The sequence below is a fragment of the Lepisosteus oculatus genome, unplaced genomic scaffold, assembly GCF_040954835.1.
Source record: "Lepisosteus oculatus isolate fLepOcu1 unplaced genomic scaffold, fLepOcu1.hap2 HAP2_SCAFFOLD_64, whole genome shotgun sequence".
Lineage (NCBI taxonomy): Eukaryota > Metazoa > Chordata > Actinopteri > Semionotiformes > Lepisosteidae > Lepisosteus > Lepisosteus oculatus.
In genome coordinates this window covers 1,152,601-1,164,815 of record NW_027168193.1, presented here as the reverse complement: position 1 = coordinate 1,164,815, position 12,215 = coordinate 1,152,601, and the positions used below count along the sequence as shown (strand labels likewise).

The 12,215-nt window shown below is 42.1% G+C and overlaps 4 non-coding genes across 4 annotated transcripts; 2 read left to right on the top strand and 2 right to left on the bottom strand.

Moving 5' to 3' along the window:
- Window positions 1–4,189: 4,189 nt before the first annotated feature.
- trnat-agu (transfer RNA threonine (anticodon AGU)) lies at window positions 4,190–4,263 on the bottom strand. Its single transcript has one exon. It is a non-coding gene; the product is annotated as a tRNA-Thr (tRNA).
- Window positions 4,264–5,435: 1,172 nt separating this feature from the next.
- On the bottom strand, window positions 5,436–5,507 carry trnag-ucc (transfer RNA glycine (anticodon UCC)). Its single transcript has one exon. It is a non-coding gene; the product is annotated as a tRNA-Gly (tRNA).
- Window positions 5,508–7,752: 2,245 nt separating this feature from the next.
- Window positions 7,753–7,894, top strand: LOC138232877 (U4 spliceosomal RNA). The gene has a single exon (XR_011187319.1). It is a non-coding gene; the product is annotated as a U4 spliceosomal RNA (small nuclear RNA).
- A 3,926-nt stretch (window positions 7,895–11,820) lies between these two features.
- Window positions 11,821–11,891, top strand: trnag-gcc (transfer RNA glycine (anticodon GCC)). The gene has a single exon. It is a non-coding gene; the product is annotated as a tRNA-Gly (tRNA).
- Window positions 11,892–12,215: the final 324 nt, after the last annotated feature.

The following is a 12,215-nucleotide window of genomic DNA, read 5'->3' as shown; positions in this document are numbered from 1 at the left end:
ACTCGAATTCAGACCTTTTAGCAACCATCGTTAAACTTAAAGAGTATTACTTTTAAGTACGAAATCATAGTTTTACCACAGAAAACCACAAGATCAAGTATGCAATCAACCCGGTAGATCGCAAAAGATCACAAAACAATCAAGCACTGCTTAAAGAGCAAGGGGAACTTTTTTTTCTTTCGGCTTTCAGCACACCGTATTGTTGTGTATGAAACCAGCGGCGTTTTATATTGAATTATTCCGCTTGGTTGATTCATTTCAGTCTTGCCACGCCCACCCAGGGACGCCAAATAATGTAAGAAAACCGGCTCAGGGACGCCAAATATGTAATGTTGCCATAGCAAAATTAAATGTAGTGGCTCTCTGAAGGCACCAGTTCTGTAGGGTTTGGGCATTTACTGAGACAATTATTAATTGTAGCAGTAAATCACAAAGTTGATTCTTTTGATGGCTTTAGAATCCAACCATGCGACATAACTCAAACAACGCGCACACACAGGTACTAATACACGAGGATACATTTATTAATACATAAAATATGCATGTAAACCTAACAGATCTTATCGAGAGCGTTATCAGAATACAAAAGATATATATTCAGTCAGTTACGAAGTGTTACACATATCAAGAGGACATACGTTCAGTATATATTTCATTAAGACCGTTTCGTTAATGAACTTGTTTATAACTTCTACATTAGATACTCAAACAAGTACATAACTCTTAGGAATTAAATTGATATCAACTGGTTGGGATAACAATTGAATTCTCGAGCTGTAATGCATTGAAGTTGAATACTCATCCAATCTTTGGGGATTCAGATCTTCCTGCGGGCACAAAGAAACAGTTGCAGGCTGTTGCTGTCCAATCCGCGCTCTCTGGCTCCGTGCCAGGCTGTGCTGTGCGGCTTGCGACGGTGCGCTGCTGATGCTCACTGACCGGCTAGTTAGTGTTGGCTTTAACTAGCAAAGTTTGTGCACAGGAGAAAAGATGACTGTGGGTCCGAGCAAGTCAGGAAGAGGACCGGTTCGTTTCTGATGAAGAGCTAGTTCTGAATAGTGATTCAGCTGTCCACAGTTCCGACCTGTTCACGAGGCCTGCTGCTGGTGCTAACCTCGGGTGGATCCTCTGGTTATTCTCTGGCAACCTCCGCTCTAGACTCTTAGAACAAAGGAAAGTTCTGGCACTCGGACACACTGGCCGTTCCGTGGTTGTCCGGGCTGAGTCTCAGGATGGTCAGGAGGCGTGCTGCGAGAATGTCCTGCCCTTGGGAGCCTTCTGCTCCTGGGCCGTCCTGCCCTGGAATTCTCCTTTGAATTCCCTTTAGAATTGTCCACAGAATCCTCTGAATCCTCCCTTCTGAATCTTACTGAATCTCACAGGCTCTCTGTGTTGCCTGTTTTTACCTGGAGGAACTTCAGCTCATTGATTGGCTGAAAGTTCCATGGGCATCAGAGTCCCACGTGGGTTACTCGGCCCTACCAGTCCCTGATTGATTGATCAAGGTGAGATATGAGTCACTTAGTCCTGACACTTAGTAATGCAGTCCAGATGTCCAACTGGCACTCCCTAGACAGATAGGCGCCAATGGATGACCATTGATCATGATAGCCAGGCTAAGCTAAGTGCATCCCCCTTTGGGAGCTGTCCTAGGACCTTAAATCACCCTGCATGAATAGTCTCTCTGTGGCTGCACCAGAGAGATGAACAGAGAAATGGGGCCTCATTTGGGAAGGCTCAGAACACTTAATTCTGCCTTATTAATAAGCCTCGCCGCTACACACATATATTAATATAATAAATGATTGCTTATGCTTTATAAACAAATCTAATTAAAATAAAAGCTTAAGTTTTGTATTTATCTTGTACCATAGAACATGATTTTCTTTGTATTTCAATCCCACAAAGTGTCCAAATGACGCACTACATGATATAAGGAAGATTATCACATGCATATCGGTATTATCTTTCTTTTAAAAATGCATTCCTTTCATTACCTTTTACTTTTTAAAATGAACTCAAATTGTGTATAATGTAATAATTTAAGTAGAATAGATTCTAATAATATAATGATCCAGTGTGTGGCACTACTTCACTGCTTCACTGCTCTATGCCGTCTGGAAATAAATTCTCAGACTGCTTACTGCCCTGGGCATGTACCAATGAATTACAGGAGCACATCTATTTCTCACTGCGTTGAAGCAGGAGACACACAGTCTCTGCAAACACATCCTAAATACAGTGTTCCAGCACCTTTGACCTCATCCAGAACGTATCATTTCTTGAAAGGGATTGCTGTCCGAATGCACATCTGAATCCCAAACAGAATCTCTAGTAAAATACGATCATTTGTGAAACAGGCAAATGACTGTCTCAGGGGCCCATTCCTCATTGTCAGACATATGTATGCAATGCTTTCACCGTGCATTGAGCAATAGGGATTAAAAACACAGCAGGTAAGGTTAGATGTCATGTTCTATGATCATTTCTTTCAGCATTAGGGACTAAATATACTAAACGTATGATACTAAAATGTTATTTTCACATATATTAATGTAATAAATGATTGCTTATGCTTTATAAATAAATCTAATTAAAATAAAAGCTTAAGTTTTGTATTTATCTTGTCCCATAGAACATGATTTTCTTTGTATTTCAAGCCCACAAAGTGTCCTTTGATCTCTATTCTGTGGTAATCCACGATGATCCCGTTCTTCAGGTGATTCATCATGTCCTCCCTCGCCTGTTGAGAGGCCACCTGATCTCTTCTGCCGTGGCGTGCTTCATACACGCCCTCTTGAAGTGAGCAGGAAGCTGATCAAAAGTATTCAGGCACATCTTGCACACCAGGGGAATCCTCGCGGGTTTCCTTTGAAAATAAATAATACCATCTGTGTATAGAAACAAGCTAAGACTGATTTCTTAAATTATCCTTAAAATTCTCTCTCATAGTTTGAGCATAATGATTTTATTGCATTTATATAAGAATTGCTCATTGCTCCAAAATAAATAATGGTCTCAGTCACAGACTTTCCAATAGAAGCCATTGTGGAGTTCAGCAACTGCAGGTCCTAGAAGTGGGGAAGGAATTTTAAAAGAGAAATTGAATTACAATACAGAAGGAATGGCTGAGGGTTCACTGAAATGTATAAATATACAAATTCCAAAGACTGAGTCCATATAGAAACAACTACTTTTCATTTTCAGTATAAGAAAAAAAAAACATTATCTTCCAAAGCATCATAAAATTGTCCCTTCTTCCAGACCCTACTTCTCTCTTGTAGTAGTACAGCAGACCTTTCCAGGTGAGCAGATCACAGAGTCCGAAATGAGCTTCCTCCATCAAGCAAAGTACCTGAACATGACTCTGTCTTCATAAAAGCGCCCCTGTAATAAAGAAATTAAATCCAAAATCAAGAGGGCAGTTGCCTACTGAAATACAAGAAGTCATCAATTTTAACCTAGCAACAAATTAAAGGCTGCATCTATACAAGTGCGATTCTAGAAATGCTCACCAGATTACGTTTTAAGAAGGAACTGCGCCTCAGGTTCCGCCGAGATCTTAACTCGGATGGCAGGATTCAGAGTCCGGAGTGTGGACTGATGGCGAACGGAGGGTCCACATACTGTGGATCCCTCAGTGATCTTCCGCGTATTCAAACCGCCAGCGTGTGACTCCCCTGTCCCTATGATCTCATTGCTCTGCTCTCTCCTCTGTGCAGCCGAGCCCGACTCACGGTAAAGTGAAAAAAAAGATGCCCTCAACGTGAGATTTACTCTGGAGCGAGGATAGATGTTACCTTTTTATCACTGAACAGGATGTGTGATGTGGCGACTAGGTTCAATTTTGTATCCTCTTTAAAAGATTAAGGACTGGGGTGAGCGTGATTTACCACCCTTTCAGCTAAGAACCCGACTTGCGCACCGTTTAAGCTGCATAGACTCGGTCGTTTAACTCTTCTCCGTTAGCAGGGTTAAGGTTAAAGAAAAAAAAATAGCTGACTTCTTTTTTTTTTGCCAGCCGCTAGCGCTGATTAGCAAGGTTTGTATTTCATGTTTTGCAAGTTGCATCCATTTTAAGAAAAACAAGTCGCGTTAAAGACAGGAAATGAATACTTGCATTTAATTAAGTCTAGCCGTAGGCGGTTGTCTGTAAGGACCAGTTCTGTTTGAGAAGACACAACAAAGAAGGCACCACTGGGATTTGGACCCAGGATCTCCTGTTTACTAGACAGGCGCTTTAACCAACTAAGCCACGGTGCCCCAGGAGTGCTGTCCTTTTGCAGCCACTTGGACACACCACTCAGACACATCTGCATTCGGTGTGTGCTCCGCCTGCTTGCTGAGCAAGTTGCCACCTTTACATACAATAGCAACATCGACACCAAGAGAAAGGATGACAAATGGCTTTTATCTGGAACTTTTCATGTCCAAGGAGCTCAATGTGCTTTCTGTGTACAACAGGGCCACTGAACTCCACACTGGCCACTGAACCACAGCAGTGGCTTGCTGGCTTGACATCTCCCAAGGAAAATGTTGAAATCACATGTGGAACAGGAAAATGACCCTCGAGTACGTGGGGAAAAAAAGAAAAAGATCATCTGGAGCGCGCCAACCCATGTCCGGACAGCCCAGTTTCGTCGACAAGGTGGCTGAGTGGTTAAGGTGATGGACTGCTAATCCATTGTGCTCTGCAGGCATGGGTTCGAATCCCATTCTCATCGCTCTCCATGTCTGACATGTGTGCCTGTTTGACGTCGGCCCTCCTGTTGTTTGCTCCGGTGCTAGAGCCGTACATTTTCTAGCAGTGGCTGAACATGGTATAGTAGGCCAACGTCGGTATCGAGCAGTGACAGTAACAGTACTTACTGCACCCTATAAGAAATCGTTTGTCCCTGTTCAAAAGAGATTGTGCGATGTCCTGCGGCGTTCGTAAAGCAAACCTTTGACAGTTTGAAAAGAGGAATTTATTCTGCTTCCTGTGCGTGCAGTAGTTACAAAGTTGAACGTCTTTACACGATCTGCTGCAGTTTTCAGTGGGCGGGCTTTGTCAGATGGCTTGAAAAAACGCACTGTGTTTCGGCTCGGGAAACATCATGAGCAGTGTCCTGCATGTTTTCTGTGTATTGCTGTCTTTTAACGCATACAGAATTCATTCGAAATCATTGATTTCTCCAATTAACAAGGGTCCCTTTTTGAACCTGCGAGAAGCATTCTTTCAATGTAACAGATTTACTCCGGGGAAAGCCAGCATGACATTGAGAGTAGCTCAAGCTTTCAGCACCCGTATCGGACTGCGTGTATGCAGACACCGCTCAGAATCCCCTGTAAGATTCTCCCTCAATTCCGTTTTTCAGTGCTTTAGCTCTTTCAAAAGGCTTCGCTTTGCTAGTCACAATCCAAGGCTCATGACAGCATTTGAAAACACTCGACACTGCGTTGGCCGGGAATCGAATCCGGGTCAACTGCTTGGAAGGCAGCTATGCTCACCACTATACCACCAACGCACACCCACAGGAAGCCTACAGGACACCACCAGAGAATGCTTTTTTTAATTTTTTTTTTATTAAACATAGAATTTACAAATACAAATACAACAAGAGGATCAGAGTCATGTACAAGAGAAAAAAAACGCAGCAGAAAAAAGCATTTAACTACCAGAGGTAATTAAGTAATTATGTGATCAAATTGTATATTTTACACGTATCATATTTTCCTTGCTTTAATATTTCTCAATTATTTATAAACTTTAGTTTCAACATGCATGCGTTTCCTGTAAAAAATAAAACTCAGCACACAGTTTTTCTTTTAACAACATTTCGAGTACCTCTGGCATTCATGAAAAAGACATACACAAAAGCAAATAACTAACTCTAAGACTGTCTAAACTATTGAGTTTTTCAAAGAACCAGAACTATAACAGTCCTTAACACTTAACTACACCATTCCAAACTAACACTAAAGAAACACTAGTATATACTGGTATAACAAATATAACCAAACATAATCATTAACTGAGCAGTCACTGGGAGCAAATCTCCTTCCCGTCCACAAAGGCCCTCACTCCCACAAAGTAGGCTCTCCTCCCCTCTCTTCTGGCAGCTTCAACCTGGGGCCACAGCTGGTTCCTGGTACTCCTGTCCGCGGCAGACAGGTCCTCTGCAAACCTCAGTTTGTTCCCATTCAAATACTCATTCCCCCTCGCCGCTCGCCACAGCATGTCCCTCGCCGTCCTCTTGGTGAACTGTATTATAATCGATCTGGGGCGCACTTGCCCAGACATGTTCGCTCTCCCGAGCCTGTGAACAAAGTCAATGGCCGATATTACGTCCTCCTGGTCCGGCAGGGTCCTTTTACAGATACCCTTCACTGTTGCAACAAGGTCCTTATCACGTTCCTCTTTAACTCCAAATAATTTTAAATTCCATCATCGATGGTATCTATCTACATCGTTCACTTTCAATTCAAGTTCTTTAATATGCTTTTCTTGTTTGGTATTTACTTGTTTAAGAACTTTTACTTCACTCTTTAAGTCTTCAACCTCTTTAAACACACAGTCCGTGGACTTTTTAAGACTTTCGATTGCGACTGTATTAGATCAAATCATTTCCTTCAGCTCACCCATGCTCTGTGCCATCATGTTGAAGATGTTGGTCTGGAGCTCCTCCAGCGTCAGGTCGCCCCTTCCTCTCTTGGCTGCCGGGGTTTTGACAGGTGTGCTGGGCAGGGACTCCGGCTCTTCCTCTGGCAGCTGAGTCTCACTTGGGCTGCGAGCGCTCGCGTACGAGCGCATCTCCAGCACTCTTTCCACGTCCCCTCCAGCTGCTTCACTTTTCCCTTTAGTTGCCATCAATTTTCTTGTAGTGCTATACATATACGATTGAGGTTTCTTAGACTTCTCCTTCGAAGAACCAGCACTCTCTTTTCTTTTCCCAGTGTTACTCATATCGAAATTCTTAAACCTAAAAAAAATCGTTTTTTTTCTTTCAACTATAACTGAAGTTTAAACAAGTAGTGTTAAGTCCTTATTTTTCTGTAGTCGAAAAAAGCAAAAATTAACATTCAGGTCATGAAAAACTCAAAAAAAATCCTCAACCACTTAACTTTACCTCCCACCTGAGCGCCATCTTGAACGCCCCTACCACCAGAGAATGCTCACGATTTCGGAAGCTGTCTCCGGGACGTGCTGATTCCACACATCCTGAATAAATCATGATATTGTTAGTTGCTGTAGCTAGACGTTCAAATGAGTTTCATGGCCAGATGGACTGTTTCCTCCAGCGGTATAGTATTGCAGTGAGACAGCACGATGCCTGCAAGACTATGTCACGCTAAACGCCACAGATTGTGTTTGTCCGTTCGTGTCAGTCATCCTGCAGCCACGGGAAGTGGGACACAAACATGCTGCAATGCTTTCAAGACGTTAGGATTTGTTTGTGCAACATCCGAGAAGAGTACTTGTGGCTTGAATGTGAACTGTACGTGCCCGCCCCCTTTCCTCTGTAGTGCATGAGTTCCTCCCGGCATGCCCTTCGTCATTGTTCTGTCATCTTGTATTTAAAGGGTTGTATTTCTGCTGCTGAAAAGAATCAACGGGTTTCTTTGTTCCCAACGGAGCCCTTGTCTGTCATGAAATTCTTCAAAACCTCAAGCTAGAAGAAGACGACAAATATGAAGCGTTACAGCAACGACATGCCATGAGACGATTGATAACGATTTCCATAGGATCCCCGCGGTTGCCTGGCAACCGTCAGCTTTGCGCAGTGGCAGTATCGTAGCCTGTGAGGTTTAGCCGAGGCGGGATTATTGCTAGTTGAAAACTTTTCCCAATACCCCGCTTCCGCCGGTTTGCAATACAATCGGCGAAAGCAATTTTTGACAGTCTCGTTAGAGACTGAGCAAGGTGTTTAAAGACAGATTTGGTCATGGTGACATCATGGTAGAAAGAAGCGAGCTTGTTCCCAGTGGGCATTGATTCGTCGAATATACGTATATTTACGGCGAAATTACGGCTATACGTATATATACGTCGCCTCGAAGTATAATCAACGTCGAATTGCAACCGTAAAATTGACGACATTAACAAACGCATATATAACGTCGAAAACACATCTAACACAGTGCCTGAGGCTTTTTACTGTATGTATCGTGTGTGCCGCAACTAGGAGTATACGGCACTCTGCACAGTGTTCGAAGTAAATTATTTTCGCAGCAATTAATTTACACGTGTATAATAAATATAGTAAATATAATAAATTAATTACTGCGAAAATAATTTACTTCGTACACTGTGCAGAGTGCCGTATACTCCTAGTTGCGGCACACATGATACATACAGTAAAAAGCCTCAGGCACTGTATTAGATGTGTTTTCGACGTTATATATGCGTTTATTCATGTCGTCGATTTTACGGTTGCAATTCGACGTTGATTATACGTCGAGGCGACGTATATATACGTATAGCCGTAATTTCGCCGTAAATATACGTATATTCGACGAATCAATGCCCACAGCTTGGCATACAAGGGTTTTGCTGAGGGGGTCTTGCCACCTGCCTGAAAAAAAACCGTAAAATGTTTGAGTGCCTATAGAGTTTCTATTTTTATTTTCTTGACAAAAGTCCCCCATCAGTGCGCGGTGCCCGAGGAAAAATCTGTCGGGGGGCGTCTGAAATTCTGAGGGGGGAGTGATATTTCGGTTGAAACGGAGCTGTACGGTGCAGCTACCCAAATGAAATCTCGCAGCTATGCCATTGATTAGTGCTTCATGATAGAAGATAACGACTAGCAATCTGGTATTTGCGATGAAGTTCAGTTTCACATTTTTCGTCACTCTCAAGGTTTGTATTGCCTGGAGCGAAAAGTACCATAAGCGTTCATTTTTGCAGCTACATGGACGTTCTGAATCGTTAAGAAAAAAATGTTGTAAAACCAAGAGAAAGCACAGACTGCTATAACTAGTCCTAGTTATATAACGATTTTAAGTATAATGATAAACTACTGCAAGGAATCGGTCCACCTGAGCAAACAGGATCGTAATGTTAAAACTCAATAATATGTGCAGTTCCTGGACGGATAGCCCTCCTGCCCATCAAACAGACTGAGTGACTGTTCGTGTCATTTAGTGTTGTCTGACCATTGACAAAGTACAACTATTTTTTTAGGGTGCAAATTAAGTTAGGTAAAACTTTTTGCCCAAAACTGAAGCGGCGACATTCCCCCCTCCCCCCGTGATGCCAGGCCTGTCCCCATCCTATTCCATAATGTCATTATATATAATACCATACAACAGTGACCGATCCTTACTTATTGCATGCGTTAAAATTGCACATCAGCTCATAGCAGGGGGCACATAGCAGCGATGTATTATCAATGTTAAATTTCAACCATAATATCGACAACATTAATAAACGCATACGTTGAGAAAATATCGAACCCAGCATATTTTCCGGTTATATACCACAATGCATTGCTAGTATTCGTTGGTCACCATTTTGGACACGTTTTTCAAACGTAGAAGTATATCCGCAAATATCTCAGCAATCCTCTTTTGACGAGTAAGTATGAACAATAATAATACTATCTGAATACATACAGATCTTTCTTAATATTATTTTGATTAAAATAGTATGTGAAAAAGCAAAAAAACGGCACATAAAATAGTGTGAATGGGGAAGATGACACAAAATCGTTTTGCCGTTTCTCTTATTCTTATTCTATGTTGTACTTTCAAACTTTGGGTACTCTTTAATTAGGACAGACTTTATTGCTCAACTGCTATGATGCAAGCCAAATTTTATACATTTATTTCAGCTTTGAGCTTAGTAAACCGTTCATTTTTTAGATTATACTAAAGAAGATATTAATCATCATTTATTTGGGAAGTAATATTATATAATTTTCTCCTAGCTGCGGTGCTGAAGTCCCACCCTACATCAACAGAAAAAGAAATAAAGGAGCACGCAATGTGTTACTTGAAGAATGCATATGCAAGGCAGGGGGCCAGGAGATCTGGACTCTGAAAATAATAGGTTTTTGGTTCTGTTAGGACAATTAGACAGGGTTTGCAAATAGTGGACAAAAATCGTCTTAACTTCCATTGTAATATTTTTTTTTCTTGGAAATATAGAAGTTGTACATTTTAAAATGTATATTTGAATCAAAATGTGGTTTTGAGTTAGTGTGTTAATGTAATTAGTTTTGTGTTTGTCATTACTATACTGTATATTGCCATGTTACCAGAATTTGTAGCTGAAGTTTAAGACTAGTTGTGTTTTTATGATTATTGCCCATATGTTGATTGTTGATTGATTGTATACAATGTATAATTTGAAATACATATGTTTCAGGTGTGAATGTGTATTTTCAGAATACATTTCTAAACCTAATCATTGGCTTGTTTTACTTGTTTCTACACCTATAAAATCTATCTTTGATGTATAATAGACCTCTACCCATATACGTATAATAGACCTCTAATGTTATCCGTATAATAGACCTCTAACCATATACGTATAATAGACCTCTAAAGTTATACGTATAATAGACCTCTAAAGTTATCCGGAACTCCAACCATATATGTATAATAGTCCTCTAAATTTATCCGTATAATAGAACTCCAACCATTTATGTATAATGAACGTCTAAATATAGACGTATAATTGACGTTTAACTTTAGACGTATATTAGAATTTCATTCTAGACGAATTGTAGACCACATTTAGACGTCTAAGATATGCGTTTAATAGACGTATATTATACGTCTTTTGCCCAATGGGTTACGTCTCAACAGAAACGCTCTTTAGCTCTTTCAGCGTTATGCAGAGAACATCGTCTGTCGAGATCACTTTTGAGTCAGCGCGAAACGCCGTGTGCTGTCAGTTTGATTTCATATTGCTCGTAGCGGCGCCCGGCTTTTGTCTGTCAAACGTTAGGTTGCGCTTCTTCATGCTGCATCGTCGGCATGAGTGGAGCTTTATAAACGTCTGTACTTACTGCGCCCCATAAGAAATCGTTTGTCCCCGTTCAAAAGAGATTGTGCGATGTCCTGCAGCAAACCTTTGACAGTTTGAAAAGAGGAATTTATTCTGCTTCCTGTGCGTGCAGTAGTTACAAAGTTGAACGCCTTTACACGATCTGCTGCAGTTTTCAGTGGGCGGGCTTTGTCAAATGGCTTGGAAAAACGCACTGTGTTTCGGCTCGGGAAACATCATGAGCAGTGTCCTGCATGTTTTCTGTGTATAGCTGTCTTTTAACGCATACAGAATTCATTCGAAATCATTGATTTCTCCAATTAACAAGGGTCCCTTAAAGGATGAGTCAAAGTAACGTCTAATCGGATTAGTTTCCTTAGAGCTGGTTCAGAGTTTGCTCAAGAGTTTACCTTTCACAGATGCGCAAAGAAGAATGTTGGGGGTGCACGCTTCAAGGCGCCTTACAGCTGTAGGGAGTGATTCGAGACGATTCATGGCGTGTGCTCGTTCCCTTATACCGTACGCCCCGGGGTGCAGTGCTATGACGATTGCTGTAGTCGTGGCCGAGTGGTTAAGGCGATGAACTAGAAATCCATTGGGGTCTCTCCGCGCCTGTTCGAATCCTGCCGACTACATTGTCCGCCTCCAGTTGGTGTGTTCCGGCGCAAGCAAAGAAGCGCGCCTCTTTGCTGTTTCTGGTGGTTTTAAAACACCCAATCGCTTGTACCCGCTGCCTTAGAAATAAATTCTTCAGCGTCCGTGAATGGCATTTTGCAGCTGGAAGCAGATGTCGACGCGTTTTGCACAGAGCACCAAAAAAGCGTCTTTTTTGAAGGCCCAGGCACTAAGCATTGGTGGTTCAGTGGTAGAATTTTCGCCTGCCATGCGGGAGGCTCGGGTTCGATTCCCGGCCAATGCAGTGGCTTTTGAAGCGAACGGCTCCATCACTTGCATCCCCTTGCAACTTGCAACTGAAAACCCACTGAAGCTAAGCAGGTGTGAGCCAGGTCAGTACCCGGATGAGGATGAGCTACAGGGAAAAACAACGCTTTCAGCTGGAAGCGGTGTTAATGGTGCCGGCGGGGGGGGCGCTCACCCTGAGGTCTGTGCGGTTCCCAATTCCCCAGTATAGTGACGGAGATGCTGTGTTGTAAGAGGGCGCTGTCTTTTGGATGAGATGTAAAACCGAGATCACAGCGCTCTGTGGTCATTAAAAATGACCACCAAAACCTTTGACAAAAGC